A 20297-nucleotide genomic window follows, 5' to 3' on the forward strand; every position below is an offset into this window, starting at 1 on the left:
TGAAGAACTTAACGCTTTGAAAATACTTAAGAGTCTGCGCAAAAGCTTGCCCTGTTGAAATTGAAGCTCATGATCAAATAAATATTGTTAGGCCCCAAATGAGCCAATAATCGTTCCAAATATTATTATTACCCTCCCTATAACTATTTGTATATTCTATCAGTATTTACAGATTGGTTCAAGACTCGATCTCCATCGAATTTTGAGGGGTATGCGATGGATTGGTATGGAAATAGTGAACTTGTACATAGGTTTGTTAACTTGTAAATAAGGTCTTGTATATAAGCCACACTTCTGTAACTAACTTAATGAAATCACTACTGTAGACCCCGTGCATTGCATGCACGGTATTTATAGAGCTCTAGTTTTTAGTATATTATTTATAGATTATAAATTGACAATTCATTACTTTCGTAACGTTTCTCATTATTTTATTTGCGAAAATAAATTAAAACAACAAAATTAATCAAGAGATTTATGTAGTAACAAGAAATGTGTATTTTCATGAAAAAAAAAATTTACGCCAAATTTGTGATATTATTTTATACTCCAATTTTTTTTATATCTTCCCATTTATCAAACTCTCTTTTCTTTCACAAAATATCATTTTCAATCAAAAAATAAGTTATATATGTGTGTCGAAAAGTGCGGTCAAAATATTGTCTAAGAGATCAAGTGAAAAATAAATGGGAAGACTAAATTTTTTTTTAATAACATATATTTTAGCTATGACTTATCTTACAAAGTCAACGACATTTCATCACAAAAACCTAGAAACAAATCCTCTACACGAAAGATCTTTGTAGATAGGAAATTATATCGAAATAAGAAAGTAAATACGAGTTAAATATCAAAATAGGAAAGGTGTTTTTAGACGGGAAAATGTAAATCTTTTCTTATTCATTTAGTATAAAGAGCATGAACGTTTTTCATATAAAGGGATCATCCCACACAATAACTATTCCAAGAGATTAGCCACCTATACGAGAAAAACTTTCTTAAAATGAATTTTTGGTTTTAATACAAAGCTAAGGATTTGATATGTAGTCAAATAACCTAGCTATGGATAGGAATCAATTAAGTGGTTTTACAGGGTGCTCGATCGCTAGCTGCACAAAGTGCTGAACAAGCTGAAGCTCTGGCTATTCGGGAAGGACTAATTGCTACTCTGAAGGTTAATTATGTTCATATCTCTGTCTTCTCTGATTGTTTGCAGGTATTATCTCAAGTTCTCAAACTTAATCAACTCCACCATGGAACCAAGACTATTATTGAAGATATCCTTAATTTGGTCCACAATTTCCATTGTATTTCTTTCTATTTTGTCCCTAGAAACTGTAATATGATAGCTCATAGATTAGCTAAGGGAGCTATCCGTATGTAATATCTACTCGCTTTCCAATTGTCAAAAAAAAACTATGTATTTTAAAATGAATTTGTTGGTGTTGATTGTAGTACTACACACCTAGGTAGCACGGATACTATTCTTCACAAGTGACATTGTGTCGGACATCGACACCAACACTAGGTTAGTGCAAACTAATTACAACAAACAAACTAAGAACTAATTAGCTTTAAAAAGGTTGTTACTGCACAACTGCATGTTTTCATATAAGACTGTTTTTCCCCATAATTGCGACAATAACGAAATGCCAGTTCAGTTAATATGCAATAGTCTCAAACTACGGAGTAATACATAAAACTTTACAGGAGGGAGCATTGTTATCTGACTAAGATTCTTAAGTTAAAGTTTGAACATAATAAAACATATGATAGATTTGCAATTAGTTGATTAAAACATTGATCTCATACATGGGAAGAATACGACATAAACAAAGTAGCATATAGTTGTGATTCTGAAAAAAGTTTTGGTTACTACATACATACATTATATACAATAGTTCATTACAAATAGGCCTGTGTATCGCACGGGCATTTACTCTAGTATATATATATATATATAAGGTTTTACTTAGTAGAAAACTGAGCAAATTACAATATTGCGTGATTTTTTATCACCTTATTTAAAATAAAGTAGTTGTTTTGCTTGTGTGCATAATACTATCCCAAACAAATTAAATATCAATCAAAAGCAACGATAAAAAAATATGGATTTGGGGTGAAACTTTTTATTCATATATCCGGTTACTTTGGTCTACCCAGTATGTGATAAATTCACATTCAAAATTTTAAATCAAGAGAAAAAGATAAAAAAAAAATGAAATATACCATAAAATATAGAGCTTATAATCGCTTTAGAAGAGGAAATTATGAAGCAAAGAAGGATTTATGAAGAGACTATAAAAATGGTGTAGATATGTTATCTCACTTAGTAGAGGAAGACAAAAAATTAATTGTTTTTTTAATAACAAATGCTTAGAGTGCCCCGAATACACTTTACTTATCATTTAATTGTGCCACGTGTCTCTCAATTGAGGCTCATAGTGCTTTTTTATATTATATAATAATTATTGATGGGGCATGTCGAGTCGACCTGACCCGCATGCAAACCGATGGGTCAAATGGGTCCGGATGACAGCTAGGTCGAATGTGTGGCACACATTCTCTACCACATAAATATCTTCCCTTGGATTCCTTCCAAGGAAAGGCACTTACATAGAGACAATGATCCTTGTAAGCGAACAACAAAAACGACAACAACAACAACAACAACAACAACAACAACAACAACAACAACAACAACAACAACAACAACAACAACAACAACAACAACAACAACAACAACAACAACAATGACAACAAGTCAATCAATCACAAGAACAACTTCATTCTCTCTCTAGAAATAAGACTACCATAAGCATTTAAGAGAGGGCCCCTTCTCTTAAATAGAGACAATACGTGATGAGAGTGTCGTTGGGGCTCTCAATCAAACACATTTATATTCTCAACAAAACAACTAGTTAGTGGTTAAGTCGAGGTCGATTCATGGGACGGTGTGCTTTGGGTTCTAAGTCTATCTATCTCAATTTATGCTAGTGTCACAATTTGTTTGGGTTTGTAGTTGTATTCTAGACTAATGCAAGCAATAAAGTAAAACAAGTAATAAAAGAAAGGATGTAAACAAATGATTAAAAGTACTAGGATATCATGGGTTCATAGGGGATTCATGGGAGTTAACCATACAAACATGTTCACAAAGTTGCAACCAATTAATGTTGTAAAGGAACCGAGATGGTGTATGTCTTACGGTTCTTAGGAAAAGTTGGGTCTTAGAGCCGAATCGATTAGATTGTACAAGACCTACAAGTCGACTTACTTTCCTTCTAATCACTTCTATGCAAGGTCTAACTAGACTCAAGTTGGTTTATATCTTTTAAGTCAAGTTGAGTAGATAAGATATGGTTGTAAATGCAAGGATTCATAGGCTTAGCATTTCATCAAACATAACATGTGCATAGGTTGACATCACAACAAGCAAGCAAATTAATTATGGAAACATATTGGATTAAGCATGATTATTCCCCATGTTTACTTCCCTTAATTACCCACTAATCCTAGTTAAGGAGACTACTCACCCATTATCATGGGAAACATGTCATTAATGGTGTCAATCATCACAACAAGTGTAAACATGATAAGGGCTTTAAGGAAATAAACAATAAAGAGTAAAGAGTAAAGAGTAAAGGAATGATACCAAACTTGAGATGATCCAAATAATAAAGCAAAAATAAAAGAAGAGAACTTGATTGATTGATGAAGGGTTGTCAATCCTCCAATAATAACCCAATAATCTTCAATTACCCAAAAGTAAGAAATTTGAACAATAATTAAGGAAAGATTAATGTGTAATTTTGTGGAAAGATTAAAGGATAATCTATTCTAATCTACTCCTAATCTAATCTTAAGAGGATTTTCTAATGTGGAAGCCCCCTTGATTATTACAAAATGGGGTATATATAATAGTGCATCATTCGGTTAAATAAGGCTAAATTAGAAATTAACAATGCTAAGTTCTAAGTAGGGAAATGCAAGTATTTTCGAGGAGATGAGCATATTGCTGAAGTTGCCATGGTCCACTCGTGCAAATGGGGAAGCCGCTCGGATTGTGGGCAGAGGAGACGAGCGCCTTGATAGTCGGGACGCTCGGATTGTTCTTCAGAGTACTTTAGTTTCTTCCTCTCGCATACTTCTTATTCTTGCATTGTTGATCTTAGTTCTTGCCTCTCCTTCCATACTCGTTCAGGCAATATCATCAATAACCTTTCAAATAAGCACGAGAGACAGGAATTTCTGCCTAATTGTCTTATTTCCTACAAAACAAACGTAATGCAATAGGAAAGCAAAATAGAAGGCACTTGACGGATAAAATGGCTATGGAACGCTATTCTAATATGTAAAATAGGCTCAATTAAGGGACTAAATGTGCTCAAATATGAGTCACATCAATACGACTACCGGGATCTAGCCTCACGCCAAAGGTCCCGACTTTACATATGAAGATACCATATTGACTTATGCATCGGAGAGGGTCCCCTCAGATCACCCCCCCCCCCCCCGGCCTTGTGTGTTACGTGTGCAGGTAAAGCTCGGGGCATAGGGACATCCAACCATCAAACATCTGAAAAGAGCGTGTAGACCCGACTCAAGCTTAGGTGACGTTGACTTAATTGTTTTCACCCTGAAAAAATTTGGCACCATCTGTGGGGATCTTTACACAAAAGTCCTACAATAATCGCTCTAAGATGCCTTTATCGGAAAATGCCGTAGAAGGACATTCCAAGCGTGCTAGGCACTCTAAAAACCTGGCACCATCAAGATCTTCGTCAACCCAATCTGCCTCTCGGCCACAAGTCCAAGCGGTGACACATGATACCACCATCCTCTGTGACGCTAACATACGCCTTAAGGGGATAGCGATTCCTGATGGAACACCAGCACCACCTGAGACCGCGGGTGATCAACACATAACTCTGAGCCCAAACAAGTTAGCCACGATAATCAAAGCATTACAACAATCCCAGGTTGTATTTTCAACTTCACCGCGAAAGGAGAACGTTAAGAAATGTCCAACCCATATCACCCCCAGACAGTTGTTCGGTGATAAGACTTCAACAGAGGTGGAGAGTAGTAAACTTCATGAGGCGACCCGTACCCGAACGGTGCAGAAGTCGCCACATCATCATACAACGATCACACTCCCCCAAGAGAAGCAGGCGAAGCGAGAAAACTAAATAAAGTATTCTCCTGTCTGACTGAGAAGGGCAAGAGGAAGATGACCACACGACAACTCCAGAAGCGGTCGCCGAAAGTGAGTCATCCTCCCACGCCTAACCCGTTATATGGGAAGATCAGAAGGACGAAAGTCCCCAAGATCAAAATGCAGTCCAATTCGACGGAACGACGGATCCAGATGACCACCTTGCAGCATACGAGAGTCACATGGAGATGTGGGACGCAGATACCGTTGTGTGTTGTAAGGTCATTCTGGTGACCGGGGTCATGCGCAGTCCTGGCTCAGAAGCTTGCAAGATGGATTATATACATCACTTCGACTTGGAAAGTCGGCAAATCAAGGGCATCGCCAATGAAATGGCAGTCTTCGCCTTAACTTACGAGATACAAGACAAATCCATGAAGAGCGAGATGCTTCGGAAGCCACTAAAGAGCCTTGTAGAGGCTTGGGAGATGGCTGACGGGTGCACCAAAGACGAGGACTACCAGAAATGGTTCGCGCCTGCCGACACTTCCTCAATGCGTGGAAGAAGCTCGACCAATACATCACCTCCCTGAAGCTCGAAGGAAGTCTCACCCCCACCTCGCCAGAAGAATGAGAGGAGTGAAAGGTTGGGACCGAAGAAGAAAGCCATAGATCATTTCCTATGGTTCTAACATCACACCCCACTAAACAAGAGGATGTCAGAAGTATATGCTTTGGAAAAAGACAACAAGACGTGGACAAAGCCCCCTAAGATGAAAAAGGAAGGCAATGGAAATAAATATTGCGACTATCACAAAGGAAACGACCACAATACATACGAGTGCCGACACCTGAAGGAGGCAATAGAGGACCTTATGCGCCTTGAATACTAGGGAAACTACAAGCCCCCGTACAGACAAGAACAGGAACGCGTGGATGATCAAGAGGATAACACCCCATCATTACATGGCTACCGAGGAAGACGACGGAGGCTCCATGTAACACCCCGATACACCGAAGTGCCTTACCAAGGATCACCCCAGTGTATAAAGGTGCTACCATCTCGGTTGCCCGGGGTAGTAGATCAAATAAACAATAGTAGAACATATATTACTTATCTTTACAATTTACATCGTAGAACTGCGTGATTAAGATACAACATAAACAACTACAAGACTACTAAGCGTGAGGGACGGCGACATCTACTTCGGTAGCGTGATGACTCGATTCCCTTCCAAGCCCCGCAAGCATCAAGACTAGTTGTACCTGCTAAACCAACTCCTCACCATCCCCGAATGGATCACCACAGTTTTGAAAATACAACATGGGATCAGTTCACTGCATAAACAAAATAAGACAAGTACGATAAAGATAAACAACTGTACACAATCCACCTCCAACTCCCAAACACATCTCATAACTAACTACACACTAAAGTATATAGCCCTGCCACTGGGGGACCGCAACCTTGCCCAACTATGCCCCCGCTCATCAACGAGCGATAACTCTGTTCATTAATATGCACATCCCCACCTGTGGCGGGTTCCACAGAGGGCGAAACTAGGGCGTGAAGCCACTCCCGCAAGTGACTCCACTCAGCCGAGGACACACCTCGCGAACATCATCAACCATCTCAATACCAACACCAAACTCCAATCCAACAACATCAATTAATCACAATATCAATCGTACAACAATTACAACACATATATTAAATCAATTAAATAGTAAACCGAGTAGGGAAACCCTACCTTATCGTTAATCCGTGAAAGTGCATCCAACAACTAGCCAGGCAAGACTCCGATGCGAATCCTACAAGTAGTAACCATATCCTATTACTAGACTTCCCCAAAAACCTACTGAAAGGCAACCACAAAAAAACGACTTACCTTGCGACGCAGATCGAAGTCGGCAACGATGAGATCCTGACTCGAATATTCCAAGCATGAACCATTCCCCCTTCTTGGGTTAGTATCTAGGCTAGATAAGAGAGTGTAGAGAGGTGCGTGATAGGTAGGAGAGAGAAATTATGGTTAGAAAGATAAAGGAACCGTCGAAAAATGAAATAAGGTTTACGAACTCGCGTTTTATAATAGCGCGTTAACAGCCGTGATACTCGGTCGAGTATCGTCATACAAGGCCGAATAAGCCATACTCGGTCGAGTGTTACCACTACTCGGTCGAGTAGTCCCCACTAGGTCAAGTAAACAGGTACGTAGGCCCCTTATCCTCTCTCATATCCCTTGCTACGGGTCTCCTCTAGTCAAACGGTCGGTCAAGGGGTCCTTAAACAGGGCGGGTATTACAGTCTTCCCCCCTTAAAAGAATTTCGTCCCTGAAGTTTATCCCATACTTCCCAAAAACAACGGACAAACACCTAATGAAAGATATATCGCTTCACGACAATGAGCGCCAAACAAAAGTTTAAGACCCATATGATATTAGGTTTTAAAACATCCTTGACAAGGCTTCGACGACCACAACGTATCACTATACTGTTACTGTATACAACTACCCAGTTAATTACGTAGCACAGTTAAATTTAAAGGTATGTGTTACATAAGTTTGTGACGACTCAGAACTTGAAAGTGAAAATGAAGATGAAGCATAGAAGAACTCTGTCAACTTGTTAGAACTTTTACCGTGATATCTACCCCTCTAAAAAGAAACGTCCCCGAAGTTCATTCTACCCATCCACCAAGCTTATAAGTACGCAAGAAAACAACAATCATGGAATATATATCATGTCACAAGACAAGTACGACACGCCCATAATGTATGTAAACAACCACCCTATTCATGCAATTTAAGGAGACACGACATGCAACATAAACAAAGAGATGTGAATAGTATGTATATGGATCATGATGATACCGTTGCCATTCAGTCAACACTGATTACCTACACACACGTTCCAGATCTTATATTACTATTATCGTCTCAGATTTTGATCGTATATCGTTATCATATAAACAAAGTGCATATCATGAAGTCCGAACACGACACTAAGACATTGAAGCATGTACGTACCAAAAATAGTTGCCAAGTTATTTCTATAACAATTCCAAACAATGAGGGCTGTAATACTCTGATACTTAGTCGAGTATTAAAGAGTACTTGGTCGAGTACGTGATACTCGGCCGAGTATTGTCATGCTCGGCCGAATATTTCAGGGCAGAATGCGATTTTCGGCATCTAAAACACACAACGCCAAAGTTTAGTTCAGCAAATAGCTAAATGAGTACATCAACTCAAGGTTCCTGAGCCATACGACTCAAACGTAGTACGGAAAACAAGTAGTGGCCTTATGGTCAATTACAACATCCAAAATAAAAGAGTGTGATAAAGTGTAGCAAATATCCAACAACAAACCGAGAAACAAGTCTAGAGACAAAGCGGAAATCAAATATTTGCACCCTCCTCCATTTCCTCACCACCTCCAGTGCCAGATGTACCTGCTCCAGATCACCCGCTCCCTGATAAGCTCCATCTCAATAACCTCCACCACCGGTCCATCTTCCCGCCTCATCCAACTGGCTGCCGTAGTTGGCTCCCCACGGTCCAACGAGGCAGCCATACTCGGTATCCTACGCTGGTCTCCAAAAGCTGGGATCAACTCCGTAACTATAAAAGACTCCAGTGTCAACCCCGGGTCCTCTCCACCAAACGGGCCGTGCCAACTCTGTTCCTATGCCCTAGTTGTAAGCCATCTCGTGCATGTTCTGGAGCACCAAGGTAGTGGAGATCCGCTCAGTCAAGTCACTAACCTGCATCCTGGGGTCGTGGACGGTGGGGTAGAGCGAGTACTGTGATGGGTAAAAGCTCGGTGTAGAGAAAGAAGGCTCGGTCTCAACCTCGGCCACCCTAGATGCTCTCCCTCTACAGCGCTCACGGGGTGGGGGAGCGATCGGCTGCTTCTCCGTCACAGAGACATGCTCGGGTAAGTCTAGGAGGATGGTGGGGTCGATCAAGTAAGACTGAGGCTCAGGTTCCGATTCCTCACTCGCTGGGACACTCTTCCAGATGGTCAATCACGGGTAGGTGCTCGGGATCCAAGAGCACCATCCACATGGATCCCCTCACTCTCCAAGCATACGACCTGATACCTGTCAAAGTGAGTATCAAAAATAATATTTATAATTCCAAACTACAACTAGCAAGCGGTAGTAAGGGTCGATCCGCAGGGAGGTAGGGAGATAATAGTTGCTTTTATTTCAGTCTATGGAATTTCTGGGGGGTTTTGGATTGAAGTATATCTAAGTCTAAATGCATAAATAAAAGGCAAGTAATAAAAAGAGATGTAAACAATAATAAAAATAATGCTAAGACGGTCGGTTCACTACAGCTACGACGATGGTATCTAAGTAAGTCTGATAAATCACGACAGGTGGGAAAATAAGAAGTCCTCTCGGTCCAACTTAACAAGTAGCGCCTCTCAGCCTATGCTACTGGTCCCTAGGTCTCACTAATACTAGCTCTCGATCTGTGGGTTGGTCAATTCCTAAGTATTTAACAAGTCTCCTCTCGGTCTCGTTGTCAAATATTGCAATTAAAACATTGAAACGGTGCTATTCTATCGCGTGTCAGTCGATCGACTGACTAATCCAGTCGATCGACCAAAGGCCGACCTCAGGTCTACTAATCTACATCGTCTTCGCCGCAGGTCCCCTCACATCTTAGCACGGGGTTTCTAGCTACGCATGATAGAATTGATAACAACAACTAAATTAACAATTAACGGAAACGAATACATAATTAAACTAACTAAGCAATAAAGATGCATAAAACGAAATATTAATGTCTTTGGGAACTAATCTAATCAATTCTAAACTACTAAAATAATAAACTTAAAGACTGAAATTATGATTGGGAAATACCGAAACTGAAGGCCGAAAGGAAATCCAGATGCAAAATAGCGAACTTTATTGAGAAACTAAAGTATTTGAACGTAAACTATGCTAAACTCGAGACCTAATGTCTCTCCTAAAAACTCATGATTATTCTGAAAACATCGGTTAGTTATATAGGAATATCACGCACTCTTATTCCTAAACCTAAGCATACATTGGGCTTTCTAATTCTCGATCTTTTAATTTGTGCATCAGCTCGCATGGTGGTCGATCGACCACCGAGGCCAGTCGATCGACCAAAGGTGCTGTACAGGAATGCATTCTGACGAATTCTGCAGCGCGCACCAATCTTAAAACAGCTTCCATTTCTTCGTTACTGGGTCAAATCAGGCATTCTACGCGGCGTTGGAAATCTAAGAGGATAAGCTTTCACCTCCAATTGGAATCACTCGATTATCAGCTCTAGAACTCTAGATATTGCCATTTGAATCAGGCTGCAATATCGTGAAGTGCTTCTTTGCTTGTTAAACTCGTGCGCTCCCATGCTTTTGCTATCTTTAGGCCTTAAAACGCGCACCAAGCTCATTCCTCGAGTGAATACTTCATGTCAAATTCAATGTTAGGTACTCGGGGACGAATTTAGCTCAATATCTACTCATTTCCGCAATAATCTGCAATATTACATGAAAATACAAAAGTAGACGAAATGGGGCAAATAGTAGTATAAACTACACAAATGAGCTCTGAAATGCGTGTAAAATAAGGTGTAAAATATCATATAAATGACACGCATCAAAATTCCCCAAACCAAACCCTTGCTTATCCCCAAGCAAGAACTAGACTCGATCCTAAAACCTAATGGAACGAGTTCAATCTCAGAACGAAATGCAACAAGTAAAGCCTAAACCAATTTAATGCACAACTAACAATCAATTAGCATTGTGAATCATGCAAACGAGTTATGGAGTCGTTAAAAACTGTTGAACCGTCAACTAAAGAGACTTATCAATTCGGACTCTCACGGGTCGCTCATATCACTTAATGAATACAGGTGAATATATGTAAAAGATAGAAAGAAGTAAAATTGTAATGACTCTCACCTAACTACGACCTATAAGAACATGCCTGCAGTCTAATATGAAAATGATCTCTACAACCGTACATATGCATTCCAACCGAATAAATAACCATGACACATGCCGAGGTATATATGGATATGTGAGGTAATGGGTAAGAAGGAGGCAAAACATTTATGGGAATGTGGAGGTATAGGTGATCAAGCTAGTACCTAAACAGAACCATGTGACAACGTCCAACTTCTTGCTCAAAATCAACAATAAAATTGGTGCTAATGATTAGCACTAATCTCACAATCTCCATAATTATTAATAAATCAACTCCCCATAAGATATAAATGCAACATGGGAGCAAAAATCGCCACTTAATAAGGATTTTGAATTATGCGAATTGATTTTTCTCTTCTTTTTTTTTTTGTTTTCTTCTCGGGCTGCAGTCGATCGACCAATGGGTCCAGTCGATCGACTACCCTCAACAGTACAACACGCATTTCTCTTTTTTTCGAATCATTTTTCTTCTTCTTTTCTTTTCTTTTCTTTTTTTTTTCTTTTTCGTTTCCTCCTTCATTCTTTCATCCAACATCATCTCAATAAGAGCATATGCAACCAAAAACAATAAGAAAATTCCCAAAGACTACTACTACTAGCTTGACAAAGGCAGACTGAATATAGGATGTAGTAAAAGGGACAAAAGGCTATTTTTGGCTATGAGGGGTTCATGGGCAAAATAAGAAAAGGGAAACCTCTACCACATGTGTCAACAAACCACAAACCGAATGCATACAGGTATTAAGCAGATTAAGTTCATATTTATGCAAATTAATGTAACAAGTCTCATAACGAGTACTACTCACATCCTAGATAAACTGGTCATAGATGTCACCACTTATAAGCTCTAAATCTCATAATATAATGTAGTTTGCCAAAAATCAAAGTCAAGTCTCAAGTCCAGCAATTAATTTAACGAAAACTCGTAGACTATGCATCGATGATTCTACTAATAACATGTCAATTAGCAAGGCTTAGGCATAAACAGCTGAAAATGCAATGTCATCATTGAAATACTACCGTTCCGACTCAACCTATATGCTAAAATAAACGTGCAAATTTTTGAATTTTGATGAAATTTTTCAATTTTTTTTTTTGAATTTTGTATATATGAGAAATGAAATAAACAATGCAAAACAAAATGTAAATGTGAATGCAAGCAAATGATATGCGACGCAAAACCCTTCCCCAAACCAAATCGCACAATGTCCCCATTGTGCAAAATCATGTAATGAAATAAAAGGGAAATGGGAATTTGCGTGAAAATAAATAAATAAGTCATGAAAAGGACTCGGGAACTCACAAGACTTTAAGCGCAGCAAAAGGAAACCTCCCCAAACCAGCGTGAGCTAGGAGGTTTCAGTAGCCAGCAGTGCTACCAATAAGTACCTAAAAAGACAAACAAAAGACCGCGCGTAATTTCGAGAAAGCAATGCTGAAGCGGTAATTATGTGCAAAATACGAAAATAGAAGAAAACATAAATGAGTCGGAGAATAAAGTGGAGAAAAGACTCCCTCAATCTCCGCAAATCGACCAAACACAGCAGGGGAATGATCGAAAACAGTGCACAAGAATGCGGCGTGGTCGATCGACCACCTCACCCAATCGATCGACCAGGGTAACAGAATGTAAGCTCCTAGAATCGTAGCGCTCGGTCGATCGACCATGCGCAGCCGATCGATCAAAACTCCGTGTAAGTTCTGATTTCTTCGAATTAGCTCAATAAAGTGAGCTAACATGGTCTTTTAACCTGCAAATACACATAATAACGCGCCCAAAATTGCGCAAAACCCAAAGTAATAGTCTATAGTCTTTAAAAAACAAACACACGACTAAGAGTTTTTATTTCTAAACAACTATGAAGTTTATTCAAAACAAAAACAAAACACATCCGGGTTGCCTCCCGGCTAGCGCTGGTTTCAGACATGTCCCGCTCGACCTCTTTTTCTTCAAAAAGCTACTCTAATGGAGCCCAATCAAAACAACTCAAGGCTCTCAAAAACCTATCATACATCAAGCATGTGCTACACAAAACTGTAAGTAGCACCATAAGATAGTAATAATATAGGAAATTAAAATGTAAAATCGTTTAAGCCTAATGAATTTCCTATGACAGATCCCAAAATCATTCACAAAATAATTCTGCCCTCCAGCTAAGGGCGGAATATAAAAGCTCAAGTTAACCACAGGTGGAGAATTAACGAACTCAGGTGCATTCGACTCAATAATAACGCGAGTAGAATTAAAGTACTCTGACGGGTATGAAATGTGAGGTGGAGGAGTCTGGTCAACTAAGGGAGAAGGTGGATAATCGTCCCAAATGCATGGGATAGTAAAGTCAAATGGGTCAATGGGGTCTCCTAAAATAGGCTCATCATCGATATCATCATAAGTATCCCATTTAACCTCTAGATTATCACTCTCCTCATCGCTAGACTCGTCAAGATGGAGGTTCTCAAAGAGAGCCTCCAAATCATCCTCACTATCCGTGTAAGAATCATAAAGGGGTTGTTGACTATCCTCATAAAAAGGATTGTCAACCACACTAGTGGTCTCCTCTATGTCTCTGTCAGCATCTCCTAGATTGGTTTCTATGGTCTCACCCACCCCCTCATCTGGGTCAACATGAAGAGAAAAAGTAGGTTTAAGAGATTCAATAGCAAACCAATTAAAGAATTCTAATACCTCAATTACGGGGATTCCTTCGAAATCCCACTTACCTATAGACTCGAGGTATGCTCGCGTAAGGTCATTCATATGCCGAACAATAGTGCAAAGATATTTGGAAATCGAAAAAGGCATCTCGTCTGGGCTCAATAAACTCCCAAAGTCCAAGCTAAATAAACACCGAAGATTTCATCCTCTTCCTGTGGAAAACTCAGAATATGAAACATGAGAACGGTCTCAAGGAACCGAAGTTCCCTGAGACTAAAGAAAGAAAGACTAAAATTAAAACAACTAAAACTAGCGCTGCCTCCCCGAATTCAACGCGCGCAAAATTTGATACCTGTCGAAGTGAGTATCAAAAATAATATTTATAATTCCAAACTACAACTAGCAAGCGGTAGTAAGGGTCGATCCGCAGGGAGGTAGGGAGATAATAGTTGCTTTTATTTCAGTGTATGGAATTTCTGGGGGGTTTTGGATTGAAGTATATCTAAGTCTAAATGCATAAATAAAAGGCAAGTAATAAAAAGAGATGTAAACAATAATAAAAAGAATGCTAAGACGGTCGGTTCACTACAGCTACGACGATGGTATCTAAGTAAGTCTGATAAATCACGATAGGTGGGAAAATAAGAAGTCCTCTCGGTCCAACTTAACAAGTAGCGCCTCTCAGCCTATGCTACTGGTCCCTAGGTCTCACTAATACTAGCTCTCGCCCCAAAAAGTGATTCCTAATGCCTAAACTTTACTTATCTTTCGATCTTAGTAAAATTTAGTCGTTTCAATTTAGTCTATTTCCCTTCCCTATCTCTCGATCTTCCTGGTCGGTCAATTCCTAAGTATTTAACAAGTCTCCTCTCGGTCTCGTTGTCAAATATTGCAATTAAAACATTGAAACGGTGCTATTCTATCGCGTGTCAGTCGATCGACCAGCTAAGCTAGTAGATCGACCAACAGGTCCAGTCGATCGACTGACTAATCCAGTCGATCGACCAAAGGCCGACTTCAGGTCTACTAATCTACATCGTCTTCGCCGCAGGTCCCCTCACATCTTAGCACGGGGTTTCTAGCTACGCATGATAGAATTGATAACAACAACTAAATTAACAATTAACGGAAACGAATACATAATTAAACTAACTAAGCAATAAAGATGCATAAAACGAAATATTAATGGCTTTGGGAACTAATCTAATCAATTCTAAACTACTAAAATAATAAACTTAAAGACTGAAATTATGATTGGGAAATACCGAAACTGAAGGCCGAAAGGAAATCCAGATGCAAAATAGCGAACTTTATTGAGAAACTAAAGTATTTGAACGTAAACTATGCTAAACTCGAGACCTAATGTCTCTCCTAAAAACTCATGATTATTCTGAAAACATCGGTTAGTTATATAGGAATATCACGCACTCTTATTCCTAAACCTAAGAATACATTGGGCTTTCTAATTCTCGATATTTTAATTTGCGCATCAGCTCGCGTGGTGGTCGATCGACCACTGAGGCCAGTCGATCGACCAAAGGTGCTGTACAGGAATGCATTCTGACGAATTCTGCAGCGCGCACCAATCTTAAAACAGCTGCCATTTCTTCGTTACTGGGTCAAATCAGGCGTTCTATGCGGCATTGGAAAGCTAAGAGGATAAGATTTCACCTCCAATTAGAATCACTCGATTATCAGCTCTAGAACTCTATATATTGCCATCTGAAGCAGGCTGCAATATCGTGAAGTGCTTCTTTGCTTGTTAAACTCGTGCGCACCCATGCTTTTGCTATCTTTAGGCCTTGAAACGCGCACCAAGCTCATTCCTCGAGTGAATACTTCATGTCAAATGCAATGTTAGGTACTCGGGGACGGATTTAGCTCAATATCTACTCATTTCCGCAATAATCTGCAATATTACATGAAAATACAAAAGTAGACGAAATGGGGCAAATAGTAGTATAAACTACACAAATGAGCTCTGAAATGCGTGTAAAATAAGGTGTAAAATATCATATAAATGACACGCATCAAACTTCCCCAAACCAAACCCTTGCTTATCCCCAAGCAAGAACTAGACTCGATCCTAAAACCTAATGGAACGAGTTCAATCTCAGAACGAAATGCAACAAGTAAAGCCTAAACCAATTTAATGCACAACTAACAATCAATTAGCATTGTGAATCATGCAAACGAGTTATGGAGTCGTTAAAAACTGTTGAACCGTCAACTAAAGAGACTTATCAATTCGGACTCTCACGGGTCGCTCATATCACTTAATGAATACAGGTGAATATATGTAAAAGATAGAAAGAAGTAAAATTGTAATGACTCTCACCTAACTACGACCTATAAGAACATGCCTGCAGTTAGAGCTGGCAAGTCTGACCCGACCCGAACCCGAGCAAACCCGACCCGACCCGAACCCGAAAATACTGTGACCCGAAACCGACCCGACCCGACCCGATGACGACCCGTAACCCGACACGACCCGATTATCAGTGGCCCGAACCCGACCCAGACCCGACCCGATATTAACCCGACCCGATACTGACCCGATTAAATTGATGATCCGACAATTATTAAGATTAATTTTGATCAAAATGAAAGTGATTTTGTGTTTAGATTGATATGTTTGACTTATTAATGGATTAATTAAACCAAATAATAGGTTAAAAACTAAATGTAATGGTAAAATTTTATAGTAATGTGATTAAGTTACCGGACCCGATAATGACCCGACCCAAACCCGACCCGACCCGATACATCATTTGACCCGAAATGACCCGACCCGATAACGACCCAAACCCGACCCGACTCGACCCGAAAGGGTATGCTGACCCGATATGACCAGAACCCGATATGACCCGACCCGACGTGACCCGACCCAAACCCGACCCGACTGACCCGATTGCCACCTCTACCTGCAGTCTAATATGAAAATGATCTCTACAACCGTACATATGCATTCCAACCGAATAAATAACCATGACACATGCCGAGGTATATATGGATATGTGAGGTAATGGGTAAGAAGGAGGCAAAACATTTATGGGAATGTGGAGGTATAGGTGATCAAGCTAGTACCTAAACAGAACCATGTGACAACGTCCAACTTCTTGCTCAAAATCAACAATAAAATTGGTGCTAATGATTAGCACTAATCTCACAATCTCCATAATTATTAATAAATCAACTCCCCATAAGATATAAATGCAACATGGGAGCAAAAATCGCCACTTAATAAGGATTTTGAATTGTGCGAATTGATTTTTCTCTTCTTTTTTTTTGTTTTCTTCTCGGGCTGCAGTCGATCGACCAATGGGTCCAGTCGATCGACTACCCTCAACAGTACAACACGCATTTCTCTTTTTTTCGAATCATTTTTCTTCTTCTTTTCTTTTCTTTTCTTTTTTTTTTCTTTTTCGTTTCCTCCTTCATTCTTTCATCCAACATCATCTCAATAAGAGCATATGCAACCAAAAACAATAAGAAAATTCCCAAAGACTACTACTACTAGCTTGACAAAGGCAGACTGAATATAGGATGTAGTAAAAGGGACAAAAGGCTATTTTTGGCTATGAGGGGTTCATGGGCAAAATAAGAAAAGGGAAACCTCTACCACATGTGTCAACAAACCACAAACCGAATGCATACAGGTATTAAGCAGATTAAGTTCATATTTATGCAAATTAATGTAACAAGTCTCATAACGAGTACTACTCACATCCTAGATAAACTGGTCATAGATGTCACCACTTATAAGCTCTAAATCTCATAATATAATGTAGTTTGCCAAAAATCAAAGTCAAGTCTCAAGTCCAGCAATTAATTTAACGAAAACTCGTAGACTATGCATCGATGATTCTACTAATAACATGTCAATTAGCAAGGCTTAGGCATAAACAGCTGAAAATGCAATGTCATCATTGAAATACTACCGTTCCGACTCAACCTATATGCTAAAATAAACGTGCAAATTTTTGAATTTTGATGAAATTTTTCAATTTTTTTTTTTGAATTTTGTATATATGAGAAATGAAATAAACAATGCAAAACAAAATGTAAATGTGAATGCAAGCAAATGATATGCGACGCAAAACCCTTCCCCAAACCAAATCGCACAATGTCCCCATTGTGCAAAATCATGTAATGAAATAAAAGGGAAATGGGAATTTGCGTGAAAATAAATAAATAAGTCATGAAAAGGACTCGGGAACTCACAAGACTTTAAGCGCAGCAAAAGGAAACCTCCCCAAACCAGCGTGAGCTAGGAGGTTTCAGTAGCCAGCAGTGCTACCAATAAGTACCTGAAAAGACAAACAAAAGACCGCGCGTAATTTCGAGAAAGCAATGCTGAAGCGGTAATTATGTGCAAAATACGAAAATAGAAGAAAACATAAATGAGTCGGAGAATAAAGTGGAGAAAAGACTCCCTCAATCTCCGCAAATCGACCAAACACAGCAGGGGAATGATCGAAAACAGGTACAGCAGCGGGCAGCGGTCGATCGACCACCTCACCCAATCGATCGACCAGGGTAACAGGAACAGAAGCTCCTGGAACTGTAGCGCTCAGTCGATCGACCATGCAGGCCAGTCGATCGACTGAAAAACCTGCTGTAAGTTCTGATTTCTTCGAATTAGCTCAATAAAGTGAGCTAACATGGTCTTTTAACCTGCAAATACACATAATAACGCGCCCAAAATTGCGCAAAACCCAAAGTAATAGTCTATAGTCTTTAAAAAACAAACACACGACTAAGAGTTTTTACTTCTAAACAACTATGAAGTTTATTCAAAACAAAAACAAAACACATCCGGGTTGCCTCCCGGCTAGCGCTGGTTTCAGACATGTCCCGCTCGACCTCTTTTTCTTCAGCAGCTTACTCTAATGGAGCCCAATCAAAACAACTCAAGGCTCTCAGCAACCTATCATACATCTGCGCATGTGCTACACAAAACTGTAAGTAGCACCATAAGATAGTAATAATATAGGAAATTAAAATGTAAAATCGTTTAAGCCTAATGAATTTCCTATGACAGATCCCAAAATCATTCACAAAATAATTCTGCCCTCCAGCTAAGGGCGGAATATAAAAGCTCAAGTTAACCACAGGTGGAGAATTAACGAACTCAGGTGCATTCGACTCAATAATAACGCGAGTAGAATTAAAGTACTCTGACGGGTATGAAATGTGAGGTGGAGGAGTCTGGTCAACTAAGGGAGAAGGTGGATAATCGTCCCAAATGCATGGGATAGTAAAGTCAAATGGGTCAATGGGGTCTCCTAAAATAGGCTCATCATCGATATCATCATAAGTATCCCATTTAACCTCTAGATTATCACTCTCCTCATCGCTAGACTCGTCAAGATGGAGGTTCTCAAAGAGAGCCTCCAAATCATCCTCACTATCCGTGTAAAAATCATAAAGGGGTTGTTGACTATCCTCATAAAAAGGATTGTCAACCACACTAGTGGTCTCCTCTATGTCTCTGTCAGCATCTCCTAGATTGGTTTCTAAGGTCTCACCCACCCCCTCATCTGAGTCAACATGAAGAGAAAAAGTAGGTTTAAGAGATTCAATAGCAAACCAATTAAAGAATTCTAATACCTCAATTACGGGGATTCCTTCGAAATCCCACTTACCTATAGACTCGAGGTATGCTCGCGTAAGGTCATTCATATGCCGAACAATAGTGCAGCATATTTGGAAATCAGAAAAGGCATCTCGTCTGGGCTCAATAAACTCCCAAAGTCTGGCTAAATAAACACCGAAGATTTCATCCTCTTCCTGTGGAAAACTCAGAATATGAAACATGAGAACGGTCTCAAGGAACCGAAGTTCCCTGAGACTAAAGAAAGAAAGACTAAAATTAAAACAACTAAAACTAGCGCTGCCTCCCCGGCAACGGCGCCAAAATTTGATACCTGTCGAAGTGAGTATCAAAAATAATATTTATAATTCCAAACTACAACTAGCAAGCGGTAGTAAGGGTCGATCCGCAGGGAGGTAAGGAGATAATAGTTGCTTTTATTTCAGTGTATGGAATTTCTGGGGGGTTTTGGATTGAAGTATATCTAAGTCTAAATGCATAAATAAAAGGCAAGTAATAAAAAGAGATGTAAACAATAATAAAAAGAATGCTAAGACGGTCGGTTCACTACAAACTACGACGATGGTATCTAAGTAAGTCTGATAAATCACGATAGGTGGGAAAATAAGAAGTCCTCTCGGTCCAACTTAACAAGTAGCGCCTCTCAGCCTATGCTACTGGTCCCTAGGTCTCACTAATACTAGCTCTCGCCCCAAAAAGTGATTCCTAATGCCTAAACTTTACCTATCTTTCGATCTTAGTAAAATTTAGTCGTTTCAATTTAGTCTATTTCCCTTCCCTATCTCTCGATCTTCCGGGTCGGTCAATTCCTAAGTATTTAACAAGTCTCCTCTCGGTCTCGTTGTCAAATATTGCAATTAAAACATTGAAACGGTGCTATTCTATCGCGTGT

Source organism: Silene latifolia, chromosome 11 (genome assembly GCF_048544455.1).
Source record: "Silene latifolia isolate original U9 population chromosome 11, ASM4854445v1, whole genome shotgun sequence".
Taxonomy (NCBI): domain Eukaryota; kingdom Viridiplantae; phylum Streptophyta; class Magnoliopsida; order Caryophyllales; family Caryophyllaceae; genus Silene; species Silene latifolia.